Genomic DNA, 14,405 nt, shown 5'->3' on the forward strand with positions numbered 1-14,405 from the left:
TATATATATATATACATTTCTATATTTATTAAAAAATATATATTACCACTTATCAAGGCCCATAGACCACTCGAGGATGAGAGTTGAAAAGTGCACAGTAGTCAAATTCGGGAAAGAGGATGGAACCGCTTTAACGGGAGGATGAGTTATTCAGCGACTCCAACCAATTTTGTTATATATATGTATGTATATATTTTGTAAAAAATATATATTACCACTTATCAAGGCCCATAGGACATTCGAGGATGAGAGTTGAAAAGTGCACAGTAGTCAAATTCGGGAAAGAGGATGGAACCGCTTTAACGGGAGGATGAGTTATTCAGCGACTCCAACCTATTTTGTTATATATATATATATATATTTTTTTTTTGTACAAACTATATATTACCACTTATCAAGGACCATAGGACACTCGAGGATGAGAGTTGAAAAGTGCACAGTAGTCAAATTCGGGAACGAGGATGGAACCGCTTTAATGGGAGGATGAGTTATTCAGTGACTCCAACCTATTTTGTTATATATATATATATTTAGTACAAACTATATATTACCACTAATCAAGGCCCAATAGGCCACTCGAGGATAAGAGTTGAAAAGTGCACAGTAGTCAAATTCGGGAAAGAGGATGGAACCACTTTAACGGGAGGATAAGTTATTCAGCGACTCCAACCTATTTTGTTATATATATATATATATATATATATATATATATATATATATATATATATCTATATTTATTAAAAAATATGTATTACCACTTATCAAGGCCCATAGGCCACTCGAGGATTATAGTTGAAAAGTGCACAGTAGTCAAATTCGGGAAAGAGGATTGAACCGCTTTAACGGGAGGATGAGTTATTCAGCGACTCCAACCTATTTTGGTTTATATATATATATATACATTTCTATATTTATTAAAAAATATATATTACCACTTATCAAGGCCCATAGACCACTCGAGGATGAGAGTTGAAAAGTGCACAGTAGTCAAATTCGGGAAAGAGGATGGAACCGCTTTAACGGGAGGATGAGTTATTCAGCGACTCCAACCAATTTTGTTATATATATGTATGTATATATTTTGTAAAAAATATATATTACCACTTATCAAGGCCCATAGGACATTCGAGGATGAGAGTTGAAAAGTGCACAGTAGTCAAATTCGGGAAAGAGGATGGAACCGCTTTAACGGGAGGATGAGTTATTCAGCGACTCCAACCTATTTTGTTATATATATATATATATTTTTTTTTTTTGTACAAACTATATATTACCACTTATCAAGGACCATAGGACACTCGAGGATGAGAGTTGAAAAGTGCACAGTAGTAAAATTCGGGAACGAGGATGGAACCGCTTTAATGGGAGGATGAGTTATTCAGTGACTCCAACCTATTTTGTTATATATATATATATTTAGTACAAACTATATATTACCACTAATCAAGGCCCAATAGGCCACTCGAGGATAAGAGTTGAAAAGTGCACAGTAGTCAAATTCGGGAAAGAGGATGGAACCACTTTAACGGGAGGATAAGTTATTCAGCGACTCCAACCTATTTTGTTATATATATATATATATTTTGCATAAAATATATATTACCACTTATCAAGGCCCATAGGCCACTGGAGGATGAGAGTTGAAAAGTTCACAGTAGTCAAATTCGGGAAAGAGGATGGAACCGCTTTAACGGGAGGATGAGTTATTCAGCAACTCCAACCTATTTTGTTATATATATATATATATATATATATTTTTTTTTTTTTGTACAAACTATATATTACCACTTATCAAGGCCCATAGGACACTCGAGGATGAGAGTTTAAAAGTGCACAGTAGTAAAATTCGGGAAAGAGCATGGAACTCCTTAAACGGGAGGATGAGTTATTCAGCGACTCCAACCTATTTTCTTATATATATATTTATATGTATATATTTTTAAAAAGTATATATTACCACTTATCAAGGCCCATAGGCCACTCGAGGATAAGAGTTGAAAAGTGCACAGTAGTCAAATTCGGGAAATGGATGGAACCGCTTTAACGGGAAGATGAGTTTTTCAGTGACTCTAACCTATTTTGTTATATATATATATATTTTGTACAAACTATATATTACCACTTATCAAGGCCTATAGGCCACTCAAGGATAAGAGTTGAAAAGTGCACAGTAGTCAAATTCGGGAAAGAGGATTGAACCGCTTTAACGGGAGGATGAGTTATTCAGCGACTCCAACCTATTTTGGTTTATATATATATATATACATTTCTATATTCATTAAAAAATATATATTACCACTTATCAAGGCCCATAGACCACTCGAGGATGAGAGTTGAAAAGTGCACAGTAGTCAAATTTGGGAAAGAGGATGGAACCGCTTTAACGGGAGGATGAGTTATTCAGCGACTCCAACCTATTTTGTTATATATATGTATGTATATATTTTGTAAAAAATTTATATTACCACTTATCAAGGCCCATAGGACACTCGAGGATGAGAGTTGAAAAGTGCACAGTAGTCAAATTCGGGAAAGAGGATGGAACCGCTTTAACGGGAGGATGAGTTATTCAGCGACTCCAACCTATTTTGTTATATATATATATATATATTTTGCAGAAAATATATATTACAACTTATCAAGGCCCATAGGCCACTCGAGGATGAGAGTTGAAAAGTGCACAGTAGTCAAATTTGGGACAGAGGATGGAACCGCTTTAACAGGAGGATGAGTTATTCAGCGACTCCAACCTATTTTGTTATATATATATTTATATCTATATTTATTAAAAAATATATAGTACCACTTATCAAGGCCAATAGGCTACTCGAGGATGAGAGTTGAAAAGTGCACAGTAGTCAAATTTGGGAAAGAGGATGGAACCGCTTTAACGGGAGGAGAAGTTATTCAGCGACTCCAACCTATTTTCTTATATATATATATATATATATATATATATATATTTTGTAAAATATATATATTACCACTTATCAAGGATCATAGGCCACTCGAGGATGAGAGTTGAAAAGTGCACAGTAGTCAAATTCGGGGAAGAGGATGGAACCGCTTTAACGGGAGGATGAGTTATTCAGCGACTCCAACCTATTTTGTTATATATATATATATATATATATATATTTTGTATAAAATATGTATTACCACTTATCAAGGCCCATAGTCCACTCGAGGATAAGGATTGAAAAGTGCACAGTAGTCAAATTCGGGAAATTTGTTATATACCTTTTTTTTTTTGTTACTTAGGCATTTCCACTTATCAAGGCCCAGATACAACTCGAGGATAAGAGTTAAAATGTGCACAGTAGTCAATTGGACAATAAGGCCCAGAGGCCACCCGAGGATAAGGGTTGAAAATTGCAGTAGTCAATTGGACAATATAGCAATCGCTAGTAATGGAAAGTCAGGAAATTTGTTATATATATATATTTATATTTTGTTACATAGGCATTACCACTTATCAATGCCCAGAGGCCACTAGAGGATAAGGGTTGAAAAGTGCAGTAGTAAATTGTACAAAATATAGTAATCGTTAGTAATGGAAATTCAGTAAATTTGTTATATATATATTAATATTTTGTTAAATACGCATAACCACTTATTAAAGCCCACAGGCCACTCGAGGATAAGGATTGAAAAAGCCCACAGTAGTAATCGGTTGTAATGGAAATGCGGGGTATTTGTAATATACCTATTTTTTTGTTACTTAGGCGTTACCACTTTTCAAGGCCCAGAGGCCACTCGATGGTATTACCACTTATCAAGGCCCAGAGGCCACTCGAGGATAAGCGTTTAAAAGTGCAGTAGTCAATTGGACAATATAGTAATCGTTATTAATGGAAATTCAGTAAATTTTTGATATATATATTAATATTTTGTTACATACGCATTACCACTTATCATAGCCCAGAGGCCACTCGAGGATAAAGATTAAAAAGTGCACAGTAGTAATCGGTTGTAATGGAAATGCGGGATATTTGTAATATCCCTATTTTTTTATTACTTAGGCATTACCACTTATCAAGGCCCAGAGGCCACTCGATGGTATTACCACTTATCAAGGCCCAGAGGCCACTCGAGGATAAGCGTTTAAAAGTGCAGTAGTCAACTGGACAATATAGTAATCGTTAGTAATGGAAATTCAGTAAATTTCTTATATATATATATATGTATATTTTCTTACATACGCATTACCATTTATGAAGTACCACAGGCCCCTCGAGGATAAGGATTGAAAAGTGCACAGTAGTAATCGTTAGTAATGGAAATTCGGGAAATTTGTTATATAACTATTTTTTAGTTACTTAGGCATTACCACTTATCAAGGCCAAGAGGCCACTCAAGGATATTACCACTTATCAAGGCCCAGAGGCCACTCGAGGATAAGGGTTGAAAAGTGCAGTAGTCAATTGGAAAATATAGTAATCGTTAGTAATGGAAATGCGGGAAATTTGTTATATATATATTTATTTTTTGTTAAATACGCATTACCACTTATCAAGGCCCAGAGGCCACTCGAGGATAAGGATTGAAAAGTGCACAGTAGTCAATTGGACAATAATCGTAAGTAATGGAAATTCGGGAAATTTGTTATATACCTATTTTTTTGTTACTTAGTCATTTCCACTTATCAAAGCCCAGAGGCCACTCGAGGATAAGAGTTAAAATGTCCACAGTAGTCAATTGGACAATAAGGCCCAGAGGCCATCTGAGGATAAGGGTTAAAAAGTGCAGTAGTGAATTGGACAATATAGTAATCGTTAGTAATTGCTACTTCTCAAGGCCCAGAGGCCACTCGAGGATAAGGGTTGAAAAGTGCAGTAGTCAATTGGACAATACAGTAATCGTTAGTAATGGAAATTCAGTAAATTTGTTATATATATATTTATATTTTGTTAAATACGCATTACAACTTATCAAGGCCCAGACGCCACTCGAGGATAAGGATTGAAAATATTCAACAAATTTTTTATCTACAGATTAGAAAATTTGTATATAGGGTATTCAGACATATGGAATATATCTAGCATAATCTATCTATTATATCTATAAAAGTCAGAATGTTTGTGTGTGTGTGTTTGTGTGTGAGGTAGCGAGAGAGAGAACAATTCTCAACCTATATATTCAACAAATTTTTTATCTACAGATTTTAGATTTGTTATAAAGGGTATTCAGACATATGGAAATATATCTAGCATAATCTATCTATTATATCTACAAAAGTTTAAATGTTTGCGTGTGTGTGTGTGTGAGGTAGCAAGAGAGAGAGAGAGAGAGAGAGAGAGAGACAGAGACAGAGCGAGAGAACAATTCTCAACCTATATATTCAACAAATTTTTTATCTACAGATTTGAAAATTGGTATATAGGGTATTCAGACATATGGAAATATATCTAGCATAATCTATCTATTATGTCTATAAAAGTGAGAATGTGTCTGTGTGTGAGAGAGAGAGAGTAAGAACAATTCTCAACCTTTATATTCAACAAATTTTTTATCTACAGATTAGAAAATTTTTATATAGTGTATTCAGACATATGGAAATATATCTAGCATAATCTATCTATTATATCTATAAAAGTGAGAATGTGTGAGAGGAGCGAGAGAGAGAGAGAACAATTCTCAACCTATATACTCAACAAATTTTATATCTATAGATTTGAAAATTTGTATGTAGCGTATTCAGACATATAGAAATATATCTAGCATAATCTATCTATTATATCTATAAAAGTGAGAATGTGTGTGTGTGAGAGAGAGAGAGAACAATTCTCAACCTATATATTCAACAAATTTTTTATCTACAGATTTGTAAATTTGTATATAGGGTATTCAGACATATGGAAATATATCTAGCATAATCTATTATATCTATAAAAGTGAGAATGTGTGTGTGTATGTGAGAGCGAGAGAGAGAGAGAGAGAGAGAGCAGTTCTCAACCTGTATATTCAACAAATTTTTTATCTAAAGATTTGAAAATTTGTATATAGGGTATTCAGACATGGAAATATATCTAGCATAATCTATTATATCTTTAAAAGTGAGAATGTGTGTGTGTGAGAGATAGAGAGAACAATTCTAAACCTATGCACTCAATAAATTTTTTATCTACAGATTAGAAAATTTGTATATAGGGTATTCACACATATGGAAATATATCTAGCATAATCTATCTATTATATCTATAAAAGTTAGAATGTGTGTGTGTGTGAGGTAGCGAGAGAGAGAGAGATAGAGAGAGAGAGAGAGTAAGAACAATTCTCAACCTATATATTCAACAAATTTTTTATCTACAGATTAGAAAATTTGTATATAGGGTATTCAGACATATGGAAATATATCTAGCATAATCTATCTATTATATCTCTAAAATTGAGAATGTGTGTGTGAGAGAGAGAGAGAGAACAATTCTCAACCTATATACTCAACAAATTTTTTATCTACAGATTTGAAAATTTGTATATAGGGTATTCAGACATATGGAAATATATCTAGCGTAATCTATCTATTATATCTATAAAAGTGAGAATGTGTGTGTGTGAGAGAGAGAGAGACAGAACAATTCTCAACCTATATATTCAACAAATTTTTTATGTACAGATCTGAAATATCACATTTGTATAGAAGTAGAAATCTTGATACCTATTCTGATACCTAATAAAAGAAAGGACACTCTTTGGGGTGGATTTTGATGATAACAAGTCACTAATTAGAAATTATAATAAACATTCAAATAATTTAAGAATTTTACCAAAATAAAATTGCATGGTAATCACCCAATTTCTGCCACAAAATTTTGATTGGCAGAACTCATAAACATAAAATATATATTTTCTAATTTCATCTTTAATTTTCTTTTTACATAATCTGGTTTGATGTTTTCCCAAATATTCAAATCACTATATTTTGCTGCTTAATATCAAATACAGCAAATAAGTTATTTTTTATGCATCAAACAATTACATTTTCTCATTCATCCAAACTAATCACTGAACATCAATTTCATATTTTCTTCACTAAAATATTACTGTGCTTGATGTCATCAAGTGGAGCGGATCATTTTTTTTTTTTCATTTGTTCACACATTTTTCCAATTTATATATATTTTGTCAAAGATTCTTAGCCTATGTCATTGCATACCAATCTGTTTATTAAAAGTTAAGGTTCACTGTAAACACATATGTTACACCAAAATAAAAACGCTTCAGATAATGTCTTGATATTAAATTCAGTTTCTCACATGACATCTTATGAAGTTAGTAGAAATGTTACAGATTTTTGAATCTCAAACACTTTCAATACTGTGCACTGATATTTTCTTTTTTGGAATATAAGCACATTCATGATTTTTTTTACAAACGTTAAAAAATTTCACATTGTGTAGCAATGTACTGAAACAATTATAAAAATATTTGTTTTTATTTTGGATGATGCAGGGCATCCGAAGAGAGATTTTTCTAACAAAATGAAAGTATAATTTTTAGCAATAGGTATCTAGGAAAAGGCCACTACATGTGTTATAAGTTCCAAATTTCCACAACCTGGCAACTGGTACACGCTAGCAAATTTAGATTTGCAATTACAGAATATGATTCTAATTTTTTCCTTTGCTCTTTATTCTAACACTACACTAAGTTTACTGTTTTATTTCGCTACAGTTGATATTGTGTAGAACAATAAGAAAATCATAGTGAACAATGCATTCAACAAAATTTCACACACATTTCTAGATACCTATATCTAATAAGTTCAAAAGAAAGGACACACTTAGGGAGGTATTTTGGTGGTCAAGTCACTAAATAGAGATTAGCTGGTTTCCCGGCATAGCCCAGGATGTAATATAGATTGACTGAAATACATGTTCTAGCTGGTTTCTAGGCGTTGCCAGGGATGTAATATAGACACATTATGTTGTATATTACCTGTTCTCTTCTCCCTAAAGTAAAACAATTTCATATACATGCTGTAAATTACCTATGCTAGGGATAAAACATGAACAATACCAGTCCGAGGGTAGATAAAACAAATAATACATAGAGATGAAAGATTCCTCTCCCCTAAGAATAAAACATATGTTCAATATCTGCTTTTGTTTTTTCATTGTTTATACGGTCCCGAGCAACGCCGGGTAGCCCTGCTAGTCTATATATATAAAAGGCAAAATGTGTGTAACCATTTTGTGTATGTCTTCAAAAGGCTTTTCTCGCACACGCTCCCGGGTTCGTTACTATCACTTAAAACTGTGTATATAGGTCCTATATAATAATATCTAGGAATTAGGAAAGCGCGTAGCGTATAGATTTATTTACGTCGATTTTTACAAAATTATTGCTATTTTGGCTTCTCGCGTGTTGATTGGGCTTTTTAGTATAAATAAAGTGGAACTAAACTCAAACGACATCTTCTCTGCATTGCGCCGGGAAAAACGTCCAGAAGCAATCAGCTTTGATCAGACAGTTCTGGACAATTGGGAGCTGCTTTCCCCCTCCCCAACATCTGTTGGGGAAGAAACAGTTAAATTTGGGTAAACAAACCCAAACGCTGCGTGACTTCTATTTGACCTTCTTAATTAGATCAAATGGAAGCAGCAGAGTTAACTTTTATTGCGCACGCCTCTTTTTATAGTTAAATAACCTGGTTAATGTTGTCTGTCGCCGTGGCTCAATGGGTAACATAGTACTTTTTTTTTCACACATTAACTTCCAACTCAAGGGTACGGGTTCGATTCTCATACTTACCTACCAAAACATTTATTTTATTATTTAAACCCCCCCTCCCCCCGAGTTTTGATTTACCTCAAGACACCCGGGCATCGCCGGGTACCCCCCCCCCCGCTAGTATATATATATATATATATATATATATATATATATATATATATATATATATGTTTACATCTATGTTTACATCGTTAACTTCATATCCCTACTTATTCACTCACTTTATTTTATACAAGTCTTTAAATAGTAATTGATATTTATGTTTGACTTTATAAGTATGTGCATATGCGCCTATATATGTATGTATGTGTTTATATGGGGATGTGTATACATATATCTGTATATATATGGGTTTATATTGTTTATATATATATATATATATATATATATATGTATTTATGTATATGTACATTCTTGTCCATGTAATGCATAATTATGTTGATGTGCACATATTTGTGCTACCTTACATGCTTTTGTATTTTGTTTTATGCTTATATATTTGTATATGTATGTATGTATGTGTATTTATGTGCATGTGTATTTGCATGTGTATGTGCTTATGTGTATATATAGTATGTGTGTACATGTGCGCATATGGGTATATGTGCATGCATGTATGTATGCATATCTGTGCACATATGCATGCCTGGACCTGTACATGTCATTGTATGAATATACATGTATATGGATATATATGCGTGTATGTGTGTGCATGCATGCATATCTGTTTATGCATATTATTATTTATATATGTATTATATGTATGGGGGGTGCATATATTATATACATATGGTCGTTGAATATGACTGTGTATTGGTATGTATGCGTATATATGGGTGTTAATTGTGCATGCATATATATACCTGTACCATTATGCACATGTTTTTTATGTAAAAGCTACTATTGGTCTATGGTTTAAATATAAATATTATTATTTATACTATTATTATTATTAATATTTTATAAATATTTTCATTATTATCAATACACACAGAGTGACTTTCGAGCCAAAATCACATACATTTAAGTACTTGCTCTGATATTATCCTCGGTCTGTGTATAAGAATTCCTTCGGGACTGAGACAATTTTCCTTCAGGACCGAGATTCTTTGTATTCCCATTTAATTATTAATCAATATTACCTTTATTGATTTTATTATTATTATTATTATTATTATTATTATTATTATTATTATTATTATTATTATTATTATTATTCACTTATTTATTAATTTTTTATCTATGTTCGTCCCATCTTTATTGAGGGAGAGACGGAATTTACTCACAATTAAAAAAGCCGACATTGTCTCTAACTCTGCACTCTTCAATAGTTTTATTATTATTATTATTCATAACTAATAATTACATTATTTTTATCGTTTAACAATTTTATTTCTATTCCATTATACATATAGAAATCCATTGCGTCTCATTTTTGCCGTTTCAATTAAACGCTTTTACATTGCAACATTAAAAAAACATTAAAAAGCACAATATTCATCCACAAACGGCTAAAATAATTCACGTGAACTTTTTCGAACATGATTGCTAGGAATGAACGCTGTCCACGCTACATATCTCCAGTTCTTTCAACTGTTTTCTTTTTCTTTTTCATTTTGATACTTTTTTGTGACCAAGAGCAGAGGTCCGCTTGAAATATAAAAAATAACAATAAAAATATTAAATACAAAAAATAACATCGTTTTTCATGCTTCAAAAAACCCTCATAACCTTTAAATCACTATAAATATATATACATATATATACACTTATATATATATACATATATATATATACATATATATATATACATATATATACATACATATATAAACATATATACATATATATATACATATATATGAATATATATACATATATATATATATATACATATATATGAATATATATACATATATATGAATATATATATATATATATATACATATACACACACATATATACATATATATACACACACATATATATATACATATATATACACATGTATATACACATATATGTGTGTATATACACACACACACATATATATATATACATATATACACACATATATATACACATATATACATATATATACACATATATATATACAAATATATACATATGGATATATACATATATATATATACACATATATACACATATATATATATATCCTCGAGTGACTAAGGTCTCTCTGTACAGGGGTTTGTCAGAACAATCTGGCATGAGGATACATTTTCCATAGAAGTAAACCCTGACCAAATATTCAAAATCACATAGTATTCGCAGCCCAAATAAGATCTCCTCACTACGGCTACCCCACAGCTTTCCGAGGAATGGTGCACCTTCTCCAAGTGATATTACCTCAAGTAATAGCACGAAGCTGGATACTCCACCAGACTAGACAAATTCTTGTCCAGGAATCCAGTAAGACCATGAGATCAACATGAAAACATACTACAACGTATAAAAATGGTTAATTGGGAAGAGAAAAATTATGTTCTCAACTTCTTTACTAACTCAGTGTTTGAGAGATAAAGAACTTTAAGTGAACATTCGAATATCTATGTATCTCATATAGAGTTCAAGTGTTAGCCCCAGGTCGTGGGTCCCTTGATTTCTGAGAACTTCGACTGAAGTAAAATAAAACAAAAATGTATATACATATATATACATGGATATATACATATATATATATATATGTATATATATATATATATATATATATATATATATATATGTGTACATACATATATATATACATATATGTGTACATACATATATATATACATATATGTATACATACATATATACATACACATACATACACACACACATATATATATATACATATATATATATATATACACATATATGCATACATATACATATATATATACATACACATATATGCATATAGGTACATATATATACATACATACACATATATATATATATACACATTTGGATTGGCCTGCCTAATCTCCAGGCCTCAATCCTATCGAAAACTATGGCATTACATCAAGCAACAGCTACGCAATGATCAAATTTCAAATTTGGAAGAACTTTGGACAAAATTAAAGAAAAGTGGGATGCCCTTTACCCGGATTATTTCTGCAGTCTAATTCAAGAAATTCTCAAAAGATTGGAGGCTGTCAAATTGCAGAAGGGCTATGCTACTAAATATTAACTAGTTCATTGTGTTCCTGTTGTGTTTGTGTTGCATTTAAATAACACTTTTCTATTGTGCAGACTTTCTTTTTGCCTCCTAAATTTGAAGTTATTTTTTTAAATATGAACACTAGAATATTTGAATTAAAAGTCAAATATGAACAAGGAACATTATAGAAGAATAAAAGGCCAATCAAATGAGGTGTAGTTTGTTTAAAGAGTTACATTAAATTTAGCTTAAATTTGCAGTTTTTGAAAAAATTATAAGTGCAGACTTTCTTCTTTGCCGCCTGTCTCTATATATATATATATATATTCCCCCCCCCCGAAAGCTGTCTAGTAGAAAACACCATATTCACGGTTCCTCGTCCACCTCTAAAACCAGATTGGGATTCCGGAAGGATATTAGGACAGATATACTTCTCTGATCGGTTCAGCAAGAGCTATGGAAATATCTATCCAATCGCAGTCAGCAGGGAGATACCTTGATAATTTCTACAATCAGACATTGCACCCTTTTCTTTGTACAACATAACCAGGATGGTATCTATCCAATCTTGGACAACCGGGTTACCCTGACATACTGACAGTATCAAAGAGTGGATTGCACAATGTACATTGACACCACCATGTTTCAGCTGTTTTGTTCGAGTTTATTTGTTTAATGCAGCCAACTGTTTCCACAAGAGTTGGTTCAGCATCAAGTTCTGGACAAAAGGAACATTGAGGGATACTTTCTATTGCAGCAACATCAACATTGGATGGGTTGTGAAAAAGATTACGAAAACGTTCATGACATCAATGCATAATTTCATCTAAGGTTTTCAGCAAAATTCTCCCATCTTCGCCAGGTGTAGTAGAAAAGGATTTCGGACCATAAGCCGATGAAGCAAAGCATAAAATGTCTTCACATGTCTATGATTGTAGGCAGTTTGTATCTCCCTGGAGAGGTCACGTCGCCATTTGTTTTTTATTTGGCACACACAACACTGAACCTATCTCCGCATAGAAGAGAAGTGGGCAGCGAAAGCTGGCTTGTTCAGAGGTGAAGAGTTAAGTAGTTTCAAATAAACTTTTATGTTTTCTATCAATTTGAAGGTTAATTTGATTGGAATTATCAGCAAACCAATCTCGATGTCTGGGAACCATCGATCCAAGAGCCTCAACACCTTTTTGGTATATTGTATCTCTTACTGTCTCCCAATCACAATCTGAGAAATCCACCTTGTTAAAAGCAAATTTCAAGGAACTTCGTACAATTGGATCCTTCCATTTGGAGACTTAGGCATTTTGACTTCATTGAAACGGCCGTTCTTGCGAACTATAATTTTCAGTTTGGCTCTTACTATTAAATGATCAGTACCACAGTCAGCACCACGCATCACTCTAACTTTACAAAAATTTCCAAGATCACCACATCTACACAATATGTAATCAAGCAAATGGCCATTTTTAGACTGGGGATGGAACCAGGTCTCCTTGTTTTTCTGGTGAGAAAAAGTGTCGGTGATAACAAGATTTAGTTCACTGCAGAGATGGAGGAGCAGCATACCATTTGAATTGACTCTACCAATGCCATATGGACCCAATGGAGACCAAGTCTCATTGTCTGATCCAACCCATGCCTTGAAGTCACCAAGAACCACCAAACTCTCAGCGCTTGGCAAACCAGTGATAACAGATCTAAGCATATGATAAAAAGAAGCGATATCATCTTCAAACGAAGTAAGAGTCGGCGCATAGACAGAAAGAACATTCATGTAACGACCAGCAGCAAGGGGAATTCTCAGTCTCATCGTACGGTCATTTATGCCAACTGGCTGCTCGATCTTGTCAATTAAGGGTTTTTAACCGCAAAGCTTCATGCTTCTCCTTTTCAGCTCTACCAGACCAGAAGATCGTGTAGCCTGACTCACACTCGACCAGTTGATCCTCACCTGCAAAATGCATCTCAGAAAGTGCAGCAATGTGTACGTTGTATCTTTGCAATTTCTAAGCCAAAATTGAAGTCTTCCATTCTAGTCTTTTACCATTGTCAATAAGTGTTCTCACATTCCAGCAACAAAGCTGGAGTGGGCGTCGTTTAGCATAATATCTTCTGTTCCTGTTAATATGGACAGCCATCGCCAATAGGACATTTTCTTTCTTTTTTTTTTTTTTTTTTTTTTTTTTTGACAAATGTTTGAGGAAGTATCTGTACAAAGATGTTATTCCAGAGATTTAGCTTTGTATGACAGCTAGTCTCTCTCTTGGTTCAAAATGTTGATATCCAGCAACAAGCAAGAGCAAGATAGCCAGCAACAAATCAAACTGCAGACATATGCATATATGTGTATATATAAATATATACACATATATACATACATATATATACACACATTTATACATACATATATATATATATACACATATATATGATGGCAGCAAATTCGTTCTCGAATATTGCCATTACTTGATATAGCATTAACAAAATTGAAGCATGAAGACAGATC

The 14,405-nt window shown here is 32.7% G+C and overlaps 1 protein-coding gene across 3 annotated transcripts in view; it reads right to left on the reverse strand.

Moving 5' to 3' along the window:
- Nucleotides 1-14,405, reverse strand: part of LOC145293153 (12S rRNA N(4)-cytidine methyltransferase METTL15-like) — a 574,136-nt gene that overhangs the window by 89,627 nt on the left and 470,104 nt on the right. The window lies entirely within an intron of this gene.

This window comes from Euprymna scolopes, chromosome 14 (assembly GCF_053919585.1).
Source record: "Euprymna scolopes isolate OS-2025 chromosome 14, ASM5391958v1, whole genome shotgun sequence".
NCBI lineage: Eukaryota > Metazoa > Mollusca > Cephalopoda > Sepiida > Sepiolidae > Euprymna > Euprymna scolopes.